Here is a 17157-nt window from a genome sequence, read left to right as displayed (position 1 = left end):
CTTTCGTCTGCCTCAGTTTCTTTCCGTTCTGACACTGGGGAGAAACTAAATCACAAGTGTCTGTCTGGGTGTGCCGTTTTGATTTTCAATCTAGAAGACGTTATGGACTATATGGGATTGCTAAAATGTATCTACTTGGAGAAAACAATTTGAAAGAGTACAGGCCTTGTTTATCCTGCTGCTTCCTTGACAGTAGAAATAATAATGATAATAATGGCATTTATTGAGCGCTTACTATGTGCAAAGCACTGTTCTAAGCGCTGAATGACCAAGGGACCATTCAGCTAGTCTCTCTTTAGGAGAGGGGGCAGTTAGTGGGATGTTTGGAACTTTATTAGGTGTTCCGTTAATGTTTTCCCATCCCAGGAGCCCTCCAGAAGTTCAGCATCTGTCTGAGACCTCAGAAAATTGGTACAGGCGTATCTCTTCATGCCTGCTAGGATCTGTAGTGTTAAAAACTTAAAAAAAAAAACAAAATGTGTCCTGCTTTTCAGCCTAGAAACTTGTTAATTGTCGTGGACCTTGTCTGTTTCATGACTTTTACACTGCTACTAGAGTATTCTGCTTCTGTGAACACTTGATTTAAAAATTCAGTTTAAATGGGGTTTTTAAAAAAATAAATAATAACAATAATGATGGTATTTGTTAAGTGCTTACTATGTGCAAAGCACTGTTCTAAGCGCTGGGGAGGGATACAAGGTGATCAGGTTGTCCCACGTGGGGCTCACAGTCTTAATCCCCATTTTACAGATGAGGAAACTGAGGCACAGAGAAGTTAAGTGACTTGCCCAAAGTCACACAGCTGACAGTTGGCGGAGCCGGGATTTGAGCCCATGACCTGTGACTCCGAAGCCCGTGCTTTTTCCGCTGAGCCACGCTGCTTCTCTGGTATTTGGTAAATGGTATTTGTTAAGCAGTTACTATGTGCCAGGCACTGTACTAAGTGCTGGGGTAGAGACAAGATAATCAGGTTGGACGCAGTTCATGTACCACATGGGGCTCACAGTCTTAGTCCCCATTTTATAGACGAGGTAACTGAGTCACAGAGAAATTCAGTGACTTGCCCAAGTTCGCAGAGCAGACGAGTGGGAGAGCCGAGATTAGAAACCGGATCCTTCTGACCCCCAGGCCCGTGCTCTATCCAATATAGGGAGCAGTTTTGTTAGAAATGACAGAAAGGTGAAAATTAGAAATGGGGTGGACATTTTGGACAGCATTTTGTACATTATAATTAAAGAGCCCAAAAAGGTGTTGAAGCTGGAGGAGCCTGAAGACAACGGCTCAGTCAGTGGTATTTATGAAGTGCTTACTGTGTGCAGAGCACTGTACTACTACTACTACTACTAATAATAGCATTTATTAAGCGCTTACTGCCTTGACCGAGAAGGATGCCCAGAAATGTGGTGATCAGGGCAAAGTGGGATTGGATTTCTGAAGGGGCGAGGAGGGACCAGGGATGCTCTCCCTCTGTGCAGTTCGTTCCTGCCCGCAACGACAAGTCCCGGTGGCCAGTGGAGGTAACCAGATCTGTGTGAAGTCACTGTACGGTTGCAGCTGCACCCTGCTGGCCTAATCCTGCCTGCTCTTCTCACCCATTTTCCCTGTATTCAATGAGAAGAGGTGGGGAGGGCAAGAGGGAAGCCCGTGGAAGTGTCAGAAGGACTCAGTCAAGCTCAGCTTTAGCCCAACTGTAAGCCGATCCAAGCCCTTCAGTCAGTCGGTCGCGTTTACTGAGCACCCACTGGGGAGAATACAGGGGAGGATGGAGTTTGGAGACATGTTCCCTTCTCTCGAGGATTTTAGAATCTAACAGGGCGACAGACGATAAAATGATTTGCAGGTCGGCGGAAGAAGGAAAAAAGAATGTGTGCGTGGGTTTGTGCTTAAGCAATATGGTACGTGGAAGACATGCGATTCTTTAAGGGGTTCTAAGCACCTCAGTTCCCCTGGTGGCGCTGAAGTGACAGAATGAAGTAGTGTGGGGGAGTGGGGGTTGGAAGGGAAGTAGAAATTAAATGGGAAAGACTTCCAGGAAGAGAGGCAGTTTCAGGCCGGCTTTGAACCGGTGAAGAGCTGCGGTTTCTGGATTTGAAGTACGAGGGAGCTTTAGGGGAAGGCATAAGCAAGAGGAAAGTGGCAGGAAAGATGCGAGTGAGGTCCAGTGATCAGGTTAGCTAGAGGGGAGTGAACTGGGTGAACTGGGTGGAAGTAGGAGAAAAGTGGATTATTTAGGAGGGAGAGAGCCTTAAAGCTAACGGTCAGAGACTTCGGCTTGATGCGGTGAGGAATCGGCAGCCATCGGCGGTTTTTTTGAGGAGAGGGGAGAAGGATCAGCCAGGAAGGAATGAGGAGAACCGGGAGAGAACTGCTTCAGTTAAACCAAGGTTCCAGAAGAAGGCGGTGATCTAGAGTGTTGGAAGCAGCCCAGAGGCTGAGGAAGATTAGGGTAAAATAGAAGTCCGTTAGGTTTTGCATGCTCATTGGTAGCCTTGGAGAGAGAATGGCCTCAGGAGAGTGAAGAGGGCAGAAACTGTATTTTAGAGGGTCAAGAGAGCATGTTTGAAGGCTGACGGGGGAGGAGTTAGAAAGTGAGCTGTTGAAGATGGCAGGGAGGGAAGAAGAGAGTAAGAGTAAGTAAGTGAGTAAGAAGAGAGAGAGGGTGTAAGCTTATACATGATTTAAGAATGGGGGTTAAGGTTGCATAAGAGAGAAGCAGCATGGCTCAGTAGGAAAGAGCCCGGGCTTTGGAGTCAGAGGTCATGGGTTCAAATTCCGGCTCCGTCAAGTGTCAGCTGTGTGACTTCGGGCAAGTCACTTAACTTCTCTGTGCCTCAGTTACCTCATCTGGAAATGGGGATTAAGACTGTGAGCCCCACGAGGGACAACCTGGGCAACTTGTAACCTTCCCAGCGCTTAGAACAGTGCTTTGCACATAGTAAGCGCTTAACAAATGTCATCATCATTATTATTATTATAAGGCTGAGGCTGTTTTGGGCTAGGATTAATTCCGTGACCTAGGCTTCCTTTGTTGTACTGTACTCTCCCAAGAGCTTAGTACAGTGCTCTGCACACAGTAAGCGCTTCATAAATACCATTGAGCCGTTGTCTTCAGGCTCCTCCAGCTTCAACACCTTTTTGGGGCTCTTTAATTATAAATACTGTACAAAATGCCGTCCAAATGCCTTAAAAGGGAGAAATACCATGCCTTCAATTTCTGAAGAGTTGCAGCACTACGCATTAGGCATTTTGGAGTTTCATTTTGCCGGGGATTCTGCTAGCAAATTAATTTGGTGAAGCCCGTGTTGATTTTATATTTTGGAAATCAAACCTTCATATTGTCCGTTGTGGGCAATCGATTGTCGATCACGTACCTCCCGGGGGTTGGTTATCTGCAATACAGGTCGTAGAAAGGTTTTGGAATTAATTAATTCTCTGATGCTGTAAGAGTGCACACTTAAGGTTTGGTGAAATAGAGATGTGTAAATGAGGTACGATTGAAAGAAGCCGTATAGGCAGCAAGTGAATAAGAGACCGCGTTGACCAACAGAAGAACTTTGGAAGGGAGATTTATCTTATTTTATTTTATTTTTTTTTAAAGCTACAGTCTCCTCCCCGGCACCCGAATTTCTGGAATGACTGCTTCTTACGATAAGTAGGTAGTTTGGAGTCCAGGCCCATTCCCTGCATGCCTTCTTTCTCCAGATCACGTTGAAATGGTGAGTAATCAGCATTTAGTGAGTACCAACCCTGTGCTACTTAACTTACTCTGTTGTAGTTGTCCTTTGTTCTCTATCTGGTTTTTTTTTGTTGTACCCTGCTTTTCCCATTTTGGTTATTTGATCTCTGTCCCTGTCAACATCACATCCACTTCTTCAGTGCTCAGCCCTTCCCCATGAGCTTTTTGGACTCTTTCTAGTATTCGATGATGATGATTCCCAGCTCAGCAGTAGTTTGGGTGAACGGACTAAGTGCCGTTTGATGGTCTGAGGCTAGGCCTCACAACCTCTGAATACCATTCTTTGGCCGTATGCAGTCGACTTTGCTTTCGTGCCTTAGTCTATAAAAATACTTACAGGAGAGTGGCAAAGGTGATTCCCTTCTAGACTTTAAATTCGTTACAGGCAAGGAGGCTAATTCTGCTAATTCTGCTAATTCTGTTGTATTGTACTCTCCCAAGCGCTTAGTACAGTGCTGTGCACATAGTGCTCAGTAAATACCATTGATTGATCCAACTGAACTTTGTTGAGCTCTCTGAAAGTGGAAATGCCACATAGGTGCAGAGTCGCTGCCCGTATTACATGTCTCAGATGGGTAGCTCTCCCTTGCCCTACTTTCTTCTCCTGTACCTCTCCAGAATTCAGCCAGAAAAACCAGTGCTATCTCAGTATCCAGGAGAAGCAGAACGGGCTTAGTGGAGGGAGACTTTTTTGTAGGCTCCAGTGCAGGGCTATCAAGGAGAAGGTGGGGAGGAAGTCGAGGGAACCAGAACTTGCCAGGGGAGACAAGGTGGTAGGGGAATGGGAGAGAGGAAAGCACGAGGAGGAGGAGGAAAATGTGCCCTGTGGCCAGTGGTGCCTGCAACTGGCAAATGCTTACCCTCTATAGTGTCCAAGGCCACGAGCACCAGACCAGAGAACAAAATAAGCCTTTCCCCTTCATAATCTTGGGAGGCTTCTGGTAAGATCTGGGGTCAGTGTGATGTTCCCTGAATGTATCACTTGGTGGTACTCTGATCTCATAATTCATTTTGGCTGAGGAACTTTGATATTCCTGCCTTAAGCTGTGGGTCTTGGTCTTCTCCACAATTTTTTTTTCTTTCAGTTTTATTCTCATTTGGAAGCCTTAAAAGTGACCTGTATTAAGATTTTTATTTTAAATGTCCTGGCTTGGACTTTAGCAGGGATTCAAAAGGGGCAGGATGAGTACAAGTGTTTTGGACAATCTTGGGTGAGTTATCTAATCAATGGTATTTATAGAACACTTCCTGGGTACAGGGCACTGTACTAAGTGCTTGGGAAAGTACTGTACGACAGAGTTGGTAGGCACGTTCCCTGCCCACAAGGATCTAACTGTTTCCTACTTCAGTTTCCTCTTATGAAATAGAGAAAACCTGTCTTTGGCCACTCTACCATCCTTCTGCTTATCCCCTAAAGCCACCCATAACATATTGTGACTTTCCCATCTCTGTTGACGGCACTACCATCCTTCCCGTCTCACAAGCCCGCAACCTCGGTGTCATCCTCGATTCCGCTCTCTCATTCACCCCTCACATCCAAGCTGTCACCAAAACCTGCCGGTCTCAGCTCCGCAACATTGCCAAGATCTGCCCTTTCCTCTCCATCCAAACGGCTACCCTGCTCGTTCAAGCTCTCATCCTATCCCGTCTGGACTACTGCATCAGCCTGCTCTCTGATCTCCCATCCTTGTGTCTCTCCCCACTTCAATCCATACTTCATGCTGCTGCCCGGATTATTTTTGTCCAGAAATGCTCTGGGCATATTACTCCCCTCCTCAAAAATCTCCAGTGGCTACCAATCAATCTGCGCATCAGGCAGAAACTCCTCACCCTTGGCTTCAAGGCTCTCCATCACCTCGCCCCCTCCTACCTCACCTCCCTTCTCTCCCTTCTCCAGCCCAGCCCGCACCCTCCGCTCCTCTGCTGCTAATCTCCTCACCGTACCTCGTTCTCGCCTGTCCCGCCATCGACCCCCGGCCCACATCATCCCCCGGGCCTGGAATGCCCTCCCTCTGCCCATCCGCCAAGCTAGCTCTCTTCCTCCCATCAAGGCCCTACTGAGAGCTCACCTCCTCCAGGAGGCCTTCCCAGACTGAGCCCCTTCCTTCCTCTCCCCCTCGTCCCCCTCTCCATCCCCCCCATCTTACCTCCTTCCCTTCCCCATAGCACCTGTATATATGTATATATGTTTGTACATATTTATTACTCTATTTATTTATTTATTTATTTTACTTGTACATATCTATTCTATTTCTTTTATTTTGTTAGTATGTTTGGTTTTGTTCTCTGTCTCCCCCTTTTAGACTGTGAGCCCACTGTTGGGTAGGGACTGTCTCTATATGTTGCCAACTTGTACTTCCCAAGCGCTTAGTACAGTGCTCTGCACACAGTAAGCGCTCAATAAATACGATTGATGATGATGATGATTAAGGTACCTTGAATTCACTGAAGTGAGTTGTGTACAGAGTGGTTATGCCAGATTGCCAGCTCCTCGAGAGCAGGAATAATGTCTACTAATTCTACTGTACTCTTAGTACAGCAATTTCTGCATTAGAGAATAGTGCTCTTCACACAGTTGACACTTGATGAATACTATTGATTGGTATTCTTATAGTATGAGCTGCGTTTGAAAGTACCTGCAAGGGACACTTCAAAATTAGGAACTCAGGTCTAACCTGAGATCTTGAAGCCATTGACAATTTCATTTTCTCTACATGTTCTCTTCAGGTCCTATAGCCCATTGGGAATGGGCCTGAAGAGAACATATCCAACAGACATGTTGGGTGTTACTCTCTCCCTGCCCCCTTCAAAGTCTTATTGAAGGCACATCTCCAAGAAGCCTTCCCTAACACAGCACTCTTTTCCTTTTCTTCCACTCCCTTCTTCATCGCCCGGACTTGATCCTTTTATTCATCGCCACTTCCAGCCCCACAGCACTTCTGTACGCATCCATAATTTGTTTATATTGGTGTCTGTCTCCCCCTCTAGACTCTAAGCTCATTGTGGGCAGGGAGTGTGTCTGTTGTACTCTCCCAAGTGCTTAATACAGTGCTCTGCACACAGTAAGTGCTCAATAAATACGATTGATTTATTGAATGCGTTCTACTGAAAATCTCAAAGTGCTTCATAAAAGTCTGATTTTAATCTGACATCTTTGGGAGCTCGGAATGGGCAAGCTATATGGAGAAGCAGTGTGGCTTAATGGAAGGAGCATGGGTCTGGGATCCTGAGGACCTGGATTTTAATCCCTGCTTTGCCACTTGTCTGCTGTGGAACCTTGGGGAAGTCATGTAACTTCTGTGCCTCGGTTTCCTTATCTTTAAAATGGGGAAAAAAATGCCTGTTTTTCCCCATAGAGTGTAAGCCCGTTGTGGGACGGGGACTTTGCCCGACTTGATTATCTTGTATGTCTCCCAACACTTTAGTACAGTGCTTGCTTGCCATGCAGTAAGTGTTTAACGAATACCACTGTTATCATTGTTGTTATTATTAGTCTTTTTTTTCCATCAAGGGAAACTGAGAAAAAGTGCTATTTTTGCGAGTAAAATGTTTTCCCCTTGGATTTTTTTCTCACACCAGCCCTGTCTCTCTTTTCATGTCTGCATGGTACTCTGATCTTCACTAAGCCATCGGCCAAAGAGAGTGGCATCTCTCCCACTTTTTGCCCACCAGGCTGGTTGGTCTGCTGCTGGGGCCTCCCGGCAGCCCCCTCCTAGGTCTCATTGTTTTAACTCATGCTTCCCCATGCCTTTAAGTAGATTTTTTTTGTGCTCTCTGACTTTGCGGGGACCTTGTTCTGGTCCTTTTACATCAGCTGCTTGGGCATGGGCTTGGGAGGATGTGGGTTCTAATCCCGACTCCACCACATGTCCGCTGTGTGACCTTGGACAAGTCACTTCTGTGCCTCAGTTACCTCATCTTTAAAATGAGGATTAAGACTGTGAGCTCCATGTGGCACAACCTGATTACCTTGTATCTACCCCAGCGCTCAGAACAGTGCTTGGCACATAGTAAGCGCTTAACAAATACCATCGTCATTATTATTATTAGTGTCCATTCTTCAGACTTGTCTCAACAGGCAGAGTTGTGATGCCTCAATGCAGGTGAGTTGATTGTGTTTCTGACCTGTGATGTTGAGTGGGGCTCTTAGATGCCACTGGTGAAACTGCTCCAGGAGCTGAATGTGTTTTCAGCAGTTGGCCTTGCTTTTGCTCCCCCAAAATTGTCCTTTGCCCCGATGGGGGGAAGGTTCTTAATGAATTGATTGATCAATCAACCTCTTGTTTCAAGTCTTATTTCACAGAGAATGAACATAACTTGAAGTGGTTACAGTCTCACTCTTGATGCGTCCCTCTTGACATCTGAACGTTCTACAAAGTCTGCAGTTTTCTTTCTCCTCAAAAAGAATGCTTAGTTTTCCCACAGGGTCTGGGTTTTATTATGTATTCTGGGAATTGAAGAGCATTCTTCCAACACTGCATGTCTATCTGGAAAGGACGCGATGTCAGAAGAAATCACATTATTATTGGGTGAATTTTCCGTATTGTCAGGTTGGTCAGGAACATAACCAAGAGGATTGGATATATTCTGAAAATCCTCAGAGAGGGACTGTATTTTCCCCCTCAGTTAAACAGATAGCATGTACCCTGGTTGTTGGTGAGTGCTATATGATAATAGTAACTGATAATATAGCTGGTTTTTTTTTGTGCTGGGAAAATGTTTATAATGGGTATTTTCCTTTTGTCAGTAACAGGCATCCAGGAAAAGACACATCTTTGTACAAATAGCTTCATCTTTTAAGACAAGAAGATACTTATAAAAATACTGAGTTGTAAGTAAGCCATTTCCTTTTTATAAGAATCATTTTGCTCTCACTTGTTCATGTTTTGACTCCCACCCCCAGTCATTGAAGTCCATTGTGAATGGTTAATCAATCAATTAATTGGTGGTATTTCTTGAGAGCCGAATATGTGCCGAGGATAGGATATAATGTCTAAGTGACAAGGTGAGGACTGTGGGACTGACATTACTAGGGTGTTGTGATTTATTCAGGGAAGGCTTGCTGAAGGTTAGGTTTTAGGAGGACAAAGAGAGCCGTGATCCGGTGGATTTGGGAGAGGAAGGAGTCCCAGGGAAAGGAGTGAGTGAGGCAAGGAACTGTGAGAAGGTGAAGTTGGGAGGAACAAAAGATTGGGATTTGGGAAGGAGCAGGTGAAGAAAGCCCATATATAAGATAGAAAGAGCTGGCCAAGACTTTGGAGCCAGTTGTAAGGATTTTTTGCTGGAAAAGCAGTGGCAGAGCTGGCATTAGAGTTACATTCACTTGCACACTCTTGAAATGAATGTGGACCAACCAATCTTTGAACCAGCAAAAAAAAAAAGTAAAGATTTTGCTGGGGAAGTAAATTTAAATAGACGGGATCACCAAAAATAATTTTTACTGGAGGGAAAACATTTTAAGTGTGCTTCTACAAAGACATGTGTCTATTTACCCCTTGTTTGGTCTAGCTTAACTTAATATAGCATTGAGTTAAGGAATCAGTTACCTGGCTTCTAGTCATGGCTCTGCCACAAAGTAAACCACGTGAGCATGGACGCATCACTTCTCAGTGTCTCAGTTTTTTCATCTGTAAATTGGGTATGCCTTTATCTACTCTGCCTGTTTCTGTAAATGAAAAGGTGGTGAGCTTTTGAGCTTTTAGGAGGACTGCTCCTGTACATTCATAGTTGTATTACTGTAACATCTGCTTTAAAACTAGATTACAAGATGGGAGGAAGCCTTTTAGATAGGAAGTTAGAGTTAGCTTTACCTAAAATGACTTTGGGCTATACCTCTGTGTGTTTTATTTCTTATCTATAAAATGGGGATACTAAAGGCACAATAAACAGTATTTGATGTTCACAAAATGTTTTGAGATCTTCGGGTGAAGAGCTTTAGGTAAATACAAGGTAAGAAAATTGCTTGCATCCTGTATTATTTTAGATGACAATCGGTGTATCAAGCGTCATTGCAAAACTCAGACTTATTCTTAGAATGTAGTTTGTGATTTTTATTACCATCCTGAAAAGACAAATATCTTTTTTGACAAACAGCTTGGATTGTCTTAATACAACAAACTGGAATTTGTAAATAGTAAAATAAACACTTTTATGAGCTGTGTCGATTGATGATTGTTATGTAGCATTGACCTCAAACAGAAATCCAGAACTCCACATTCGTTTCAAGAGTTCGAAAGTGAATGTAACCCTAGTGCAGTGGGGCCGAAGCATTTAAAGCAAAACTGAATCTGAGTCATGCCGTTTAGGTCTGTATTTAGCAGGGTTTCAGAAGTGGCGATCCTGTAAATGAGCAGAAGTGACTTATGGGATGCTGTCATAGCTTAATAACTGCCATTATCATTAAGCTAAAATTCAGAGGTTTCAACTTCTCAAAATAGTTTTGATTTACTGGTGTGATGAGCCCGTTGTTGGGTAGGGACCCTCTCTATATGTTGCCAACTTGTACTTCCCAAGTGCTTAGTACAGTGCTGTGCACACAGTAAGCGCTCAATAAATACGATTGAATGAATGAATGAATTCCCAGCTTTTGTTTACTTTTGTTCCATTCCTGGTTTGCTCTGTCTTATGATGTGGAAGCAGTTGCAGTGAATATTGCCTCTGTTTCCTCCTTGCAGAGGAAACAGGTAACCAGTAAACCGAGCTGCTGCGATGGAGGTTGAGGCATATATGTGTCTATACATTCATATTTGAGGGCATATTTCCGTATTTTTTGCTTTAGAGCAGAGGAGAATGTTTATCAATTCATTCAATTGTATTAATTGAGCGCTTACTGTGTGCAGAGCACTGTACTAAGCCGTTGGGGAGTACAAATCAGCAACATATAGAGACGGTCCCTACCCAACAAAGGGTATAATAGATGAGTTCTAAACCTCAAGGAAAGTTCAGCTTGTAAGAAATTGGGTTTACAAATCTTCAGACCCAGCTAATGGGTCTGAATTCCAACCATTCATTCATTCATTCGGTCGTATTTATTGAGCTCTTTCTGTGTGCAGAGCACTGTTCTAAGCGCTTGGGAAGTACAACCACAACACTTCAGGCATTAAAAACCGAGAATAATCGAACGTAAATGTTGTCATGAGTTTGGCTTGTGTTGTTTCAGATTCTGTCTTGAGACAAGGCTGTTAAACTGAGAAACTTTTAGAGCAGCCATGAGTAAAGCAGGCAAAATAGCAAGGTCACCTGTGGCCTGCTTGTTTCACTTCCTTTCCCGGGCTTAGCCTACGGAACATCCTTACTTGGTATTCTTACAGAAGATGGAGGACGCCGTCCTATTAGAAGCGATCATTCTGCATCTCCTCTTCCTCCGGTTCAGGGAGGGAGGCAGGGAGGTGGAGGAGTGGTTGAGGGTAGGCAGTTAGTTGCACAAAGCTCAGAAAGTTAGGGAAGTTGCTCTCTCAAAGGATGGGCAGAACTGTCACCCGAGAATTCTTGGGGAGGGTGTGTGGCGTGCGCGTGTGAGGGAAACTGTACAGCGTGTAGAGTTCCTGACGAGTCAGGGCAGCAGCAAGCACAGTAGAGGAGTGATGGAGCAAGAGAATGGCTGTTTCTTTTTAGTTGCTGACTCAACAGTTTTGTCAGCTGGCAGTCCACACGGCCTGAGGATTTGTGATAGCTCCTGGTGGGGTGTGGAGGGGGGGGGGTTGCTGGGGGTTAGGAGGGAAAGAAGGGGGAGGGAACCTAGAAAAAGGGAGTTATGGGGGGCAGAGAGAGAGAGACACAGACAGAATGTGTGTATGTTGGGGAGGGGGAGGCGGGTGGAACCATTCTACGGCAGCAGTTGCTACCAGCTTTTTGTTATTACCCTGAGGTAGTTGGGAGAGGAACCTTTCATTTTCCTTCCTATCTGAAGACTTTTGCCAGAATCGAATGCTTTTGAGAAACATGGGTGGTGGTGGTGTTGCATACTGGAATGTGTGTGCGAATTCAGTTAGACATCCAGGCTGGTGGTTTCAGTTAAAAAGCCTAATTACAGTCATCTTGGAGGAGAAATTAATTGCCGTCAGGGCTGTTAAGTTACAGTAAACACTCAGTTATCTGGAAAGCTGGGGATCGGCTCCATTTTTTGGGTAACTTTTTATTTTGTTTTATCTCTTTCTGAGGGCTGAGAGCCAAGGGGCTGATTGGGACCCATTTCTGAGTCTCTGAACATCTCCATCATATCAGAAATGGGTCCCAGGCCTGTAGCCCGCTCCTGCCTCAAGCTCGGGACAGGCTAGGAACAAACAAATTAGGAAACTAGGGCAGCATCTGACATGGATGGGTCTCTCATGGTCCCCATCTTTGGGTCAGAAATGGGGTTCAGTTCTCTCATTCTGTAATGGTGCTTGATTCTTGCAGGAGGGAGTTTATTCTAGCTTGCCCCCCCTCAGGCCTGTGCCACAGGTAATGGACGATATACACTGACCCTGAATAGGGGAAAAAAAAGGAGGAGGATTGATTGAAAATTGGCTAGCTGAAATGTGCATGAGAGAACTTGTTTATAATAATGATGGTATTTGTTAAGTGCTTACTATGTGCCAAGCACTGTTCTAAGCACTGGGATATATGTATATATCGTGCTGCTTATATGTTGCTATTCTCCAAAGTATTTGGAATACTGGCTTGATTTTTGCTGTTCGGGATTAAAGCAGGTCTTGGAGAAGGTGCACTGAATGACGCCGAGCTGTTTCTCATTAATTTTGACTTTGGTTTGATAAAACAAGTAAAGGATAGGTACATGGAAACCACTTTGGTTCAAGCTGACAACTTTTTTTGCATGATGCTGTCCCAGGGAGCAATTTATAATGATAGTCATAATGATGGTATTTGTCAGCTTCTAAAAAGTGGCGTGAAGTTACGGTACTGTAGTTTGGTTCAGGTTGTTGGGATTTTAAATTCTTCTTTCAGTTTTTATCAGCTATTGATCTCAAGTACCTTAACCACCCAGAGATGGGATTATTGCCAGAGAATACCTGATAAATTGCTGGACTGTAACATACTAACCCGTTGTGGTTACGGTATGTGGCGCTTACTATGTGTCAAGCACTGTTCCAAGCACTGGGGTAGATGGATCATCAGATCAGACAGTCCCTGTCTCACATGGGGTGCACGGTTTAAGTAGGAGGGAGAACAGGTACCGAGTTCCCACTTTGCAGTTGAGGAAATTGAGGCACAGAGAAGTACATATTTATTACTCTATTTATTTATTTTACTTGTACATATCTATTCTATTTATTTTATTTTGTTAATATGTTTGGTTTTGTTCTCTGTCTCCCCCTTCTAGACTGAGCCCACTGTTGGGTAGGGACCATCTCTATGTGTTGCCAACTTGTACTTCCCAAGCGCTTAGTACAGTGCTCTGCACACAGTAAGCGCTCAATAAATACGATTGATTGATTGAAGTCAAGTGACTTGCCCAGAGTCACACAGCAAGCAGTTGACAGAGCCAGGATTAGAACCCAGGTCTTCTGACTTTCAGGCCCGTGCTCTTTTCACTAGGCCACGCTAGAGAAGCAGCGTGGCTAGTGGAAAGAGCCCGGGCTTTGGAGTCAGAGGTCATGGGTTCGAATCCCGGCTCCTCCACTTGTCAGCTGTGTGACTTTGGGCAAGGCACTTCACTTCTCTGGGCCTCAGTTCCCTCATCTGTAAAATGGGGATTAAGACTGTGAGCCCCCCGTGGGACAACCTCATCACCTTGTATCTACCCCAGCACTTAGAACAGTGCTTTGCACATAGTAAGTGCTTAACAAATACCATCATTATTATTATTATTATTATTCATGTTGGATGGTTTGGTGGAATTAGATTCCTTTGCAAGTAGCTGCCACTTTTTTTTTTTCAGTGGCAACTTTATCAAGTTAGGTAATCACTGTTTTGTGAATCTGCAAGACAGCATTGAATACCAGACCATACACCACTTCAAATGGTTTTAATTTGGTACTCCCCTGACTACTTGCAATTCTGAAGGATTTTAGACACACATTTTAAAGATGTGCTGCAGGCAGTTTTCTAATTAGCGCCACGCTGACCAATAACAATGAGGTACTTGTCTTTCGGTGTACACATCATAGGAAGTGTTGGTTAATGTAGCCTTTGACTGGCTTCAGATTGTAGACCAAACAGTGGGGACCAATCCCTTCCCATCAGTTGACTCCATTCCCACTTCACCGTGTTAAAAGAAGAAAGCCATTGCTTTCGCTTCCCATCAGTCTTTCTGTGAATATAGCTTAAAATGAATTTGTGTGCTCAAGCACAATCATGAGAGGAAATTTCATTGTCACGATTAGCCTCCTCTTCTCTCTCCTACTCCTGGTAAGTAATTCTTGTCTCTCTGTCTCCTTGCATTGTCAGTTCCTTGAGGGCAGTATGTTTTCCCCCGGTTAATTGTACTTCCCAAGCACTTAGTACAGTGCTCTGCACACAGTCAGCGCTCAATAAATATGAGTGAATAGCTGGAATACCATTGGTGGATTTTTTTTTTTGTTTTTTCTTCTCTCCCACCATCCTTCTCAAAACTGAGTTCCATTCCACTGAAGATCATTTGTCTTTGTAGTCTTTATAAGCACTTCACAGTTACTGTTATCCGAGGTCAAGAAAGTAGTTTTCTCTATAATGATAATAATAAAAATCTCAGTGTTTAAGCACTCATGTGCCAAGCCCTGTACTGAGTGCTGAGGTAATAGTGATAATAATAGTAATGATGGCATTTTTTAAGCGCTTACTATGTGCAAAGCACTGTTCTAAGCGCTGGGGAGGATACAAGGTGATCAGATTGTCCCACATGGGGCTCACAAGTCTTCATCCCCGTTTTACAGATGGGGTAACTGAGGCACAGAGAAGTTAAGTGACTTGCCCAAAGTCACCCAGCTGACAAGTGGTGGAGCCGGGATTTGAACCCGTGACCTCTGACTCCCAAGCCCGTGCTCTTTCCATTGAGCCATGCTGCTTCTGGTTCCCAAGTGAGACACACTCTCATAAGTAGGAGGGAGAACAGTTATTGACTCCCCATTTTGCAGATGAGAAAACTGAGGCACAGAGAAGTCAAGTGATTTGCCCAAGATGGCACAGCAGGCAGATAATAATAAATAATAATGATAGCATTTGTTAAGCGCTTACTATGTGCCAGGCACTGTTCTGAGCGCTGGGGTAGATACAAAGTAATCAAGTTGTCCCACATGGGGCTCACAGTCTTAATCCCCATTTTACAGATGAGGTAGCTGAGGCACAGAGAAGTGGAGTGACTTGCCCAACGTCACACAGCTGACAAGTGGCGGAGCCGGGATTAGAACCCACGACCTCTGACTCCCAAGCCCGTGCTCTTTCCGCTGAGCCACGCGAGCCTCGATTAGAACCCAGCTTGTCTGACTCTTTCCCGTAGGTCACCTTGATTTTCTGTAAATTCAAATATTTGTTTGCCACAATTCTGCACTAACAAGAGAGTTCTGAAAATTAGGTTGAACTTGCTAACTTTGGGCAGGCATATATTTTGGTGAAGACTCTTTCTTTTTCAGGTAATTTGTGCCTCAAAATTGAATCTGCAATGAAATGAGGATAAAGCCAGAGTTTCAGGGAGCTTGCAAGAGGGCAGAATTATTGTGGGGCTCTCTCGCCCAGTAATCCCACCCGAGAGCCCGTCCAAGGACATTTTATGTCAGCATGACCACAGTTAGAATTTTGGGTTTTCCAAGAGTCCTCAATTCTGCTGCCATCCTGGAGAACCTAAAGAAAACCTTGGCTTTCAAGTAGGGCAGAACCCCCTGCCCACCTGACTAGCAACCAGGGCCGCCCCCAAATTCACGGTCTGTGACTTAAAATCCATGTTTCTGCAGCCTCAAACAAATGGCTTTCAGCGATCTCTGGAAAAATAGCAGAGAAAGAAAATCAGTTGTCGGGCCGTTTTAAAATCGCATCTCCTCCAAGAGGCCTTCCTCCACTGAGCCTGCATTGCCTCTTCTCCCACTCCCTTCTCCATCACCCTTACACTTTATTCACCCCACTCTCAGCCCCGCAGCACTTATGTACACACCTGCAGTGTATTTATATTAATGTCCGTCCCCCTTTAGTCTGTAAGCGCCTTGTGGGCAGGCAACGTGTGTCCCCACTCTGTTATATTGATAACTCTGTTATCCCCCTAGTGCTTAGTACAGTGCTCTGCTCACAGTAAGCACTCAGTAAATGCAACTGATTGGTAAAATCTCCTTTTGTTGAATTGACGATGAGCTTGCTTTTGTTTTCTGCCATTAAGAAGAAAATTGGTTCAGAATTTAGTTGCAATCAAGTGTCATTTAGCCCTGTATAGGCCAGCCCTTTCTCTCCCTGCTAGCTTTGCATCCATCGTCATCATCATCATCAGTGGTTATGTAGGTGTGATTCCTGTCATCAAGGGGCTCGCAATCTAGCAGATCCAGATTAATAATAGTAACTGGTATTTGTTAATAATAATCATGGTACTTGTTAAGCACTTAGTATGTGTCAAGCACTGTTCTAAGCACTCGGGTAGAAACAGGTTAATCAGGTTGGACCACACTCCCTGTCCCACATGAGGCTCACACTCTTAATCCCCATTTTACAAATGAGGGGACCGAGGCCCAGGGTGACTTGCCCAAGGCCACACAGCAGACATGTTGCCAGAGCCGGGATTAGAACCCATGACCTTGCGACTCCCAGGCTCTCGCTCTATCCACTAAGCCACACAGTGTACTTACTACGTGCCAGGCACTGTACTAAGCACTGAGGTAGATACAATATAATCAGGTTGGATACAGTCCCTGTCCCACATGGAGCTCCCTGAGTCACAGAGAAGTTAAGTGATTTGCCCAAGCTCACGTGGCAGACAGGAAATAATAATTGTAGAAGCAGCGTGGCTCAGTGGAAAGAGCACGGGCTTTGGAGTCAGTGGTCATGGGTTCAAATTCCAGCTCTGCCAATTGTCAGCTGTGTGACTTTGGGCAAGTCACTTAACTTCTCTGGGCTCAGTTACCTCATCTGTAAAATGGAGATTAAGACTGTGAGCCCCCCGTGGGGCAACCTGATCACCTTGTAGCCTCCCCAGCGCTTAGAACAGTGTTTTGCATGTAGTAAGCGCTTAACAAAATGCCATTATTATTATTATTATTATTATTAAGTGGTAGAGCTGGGATTAGAACCCAGGTCCTCTGTCTCCCTTTCCACTGGGGTAAATTGCTTCTTGCTTGAGCAGTATATTCTTGTGTAAATGGATTGGACTGCTCAGCACAATATGTGTTATGTGGAGTTGGAGAAGATAATGTGCGTACACACACATATGTCTACAGGCTTCATAATTTTGGTGTGTCTGGCATGTGTGTTGCTTCTTGTTGAGCTGCTTTGATCGTCCAGGTTTCACTGGATATCTGCTCATTGCT

General features: G+C 44.6%; 1 protein-coding gene across 1 annotated transcript in view; it reads left to right on the top strand.

The window, feature by feature from the left end:
* RREB1 (ras responsive element binding protein 1) overlaps positions 1-17157 on the top strand; it is a 174968-nt gene that overhangs the window by 15925 nt on the left and 141886 nt on the right. Inside the window, exons 2-3 of the mRNA XM_038770229.1 lie at positions 3599-3716; positions 8484-8567. The gene's annotated coding sequence lies outside the window, so the exon portion shown is untranslated. The remainder of the gene's footprint in view (positions 1-3598; positions 3717-8483; positions 8568-17157) is intronic.

The sequence above is a fragment of the Tachyglossus aculeatus genome, chromosome X3, assembly GCF_015852505.1.
Source record: "Tachyglossus aculeatus isolate mTacAcu1 chromosome X3, mTacAcu1.pri, whole genome shotgun sequence".
Taxonomy (NCBI): Eukaryota; Metazoa; Chordata; class Mammalia; order Monotremata; family Tachyglossidae; genus Tachyglossus; species Tachyglossus aculeatus.
The sequence above is the reverse complement of the archived record's forward strand: the minus strand, read 5'-3'. Positions and strand labels throughout refer to the sequence as shown.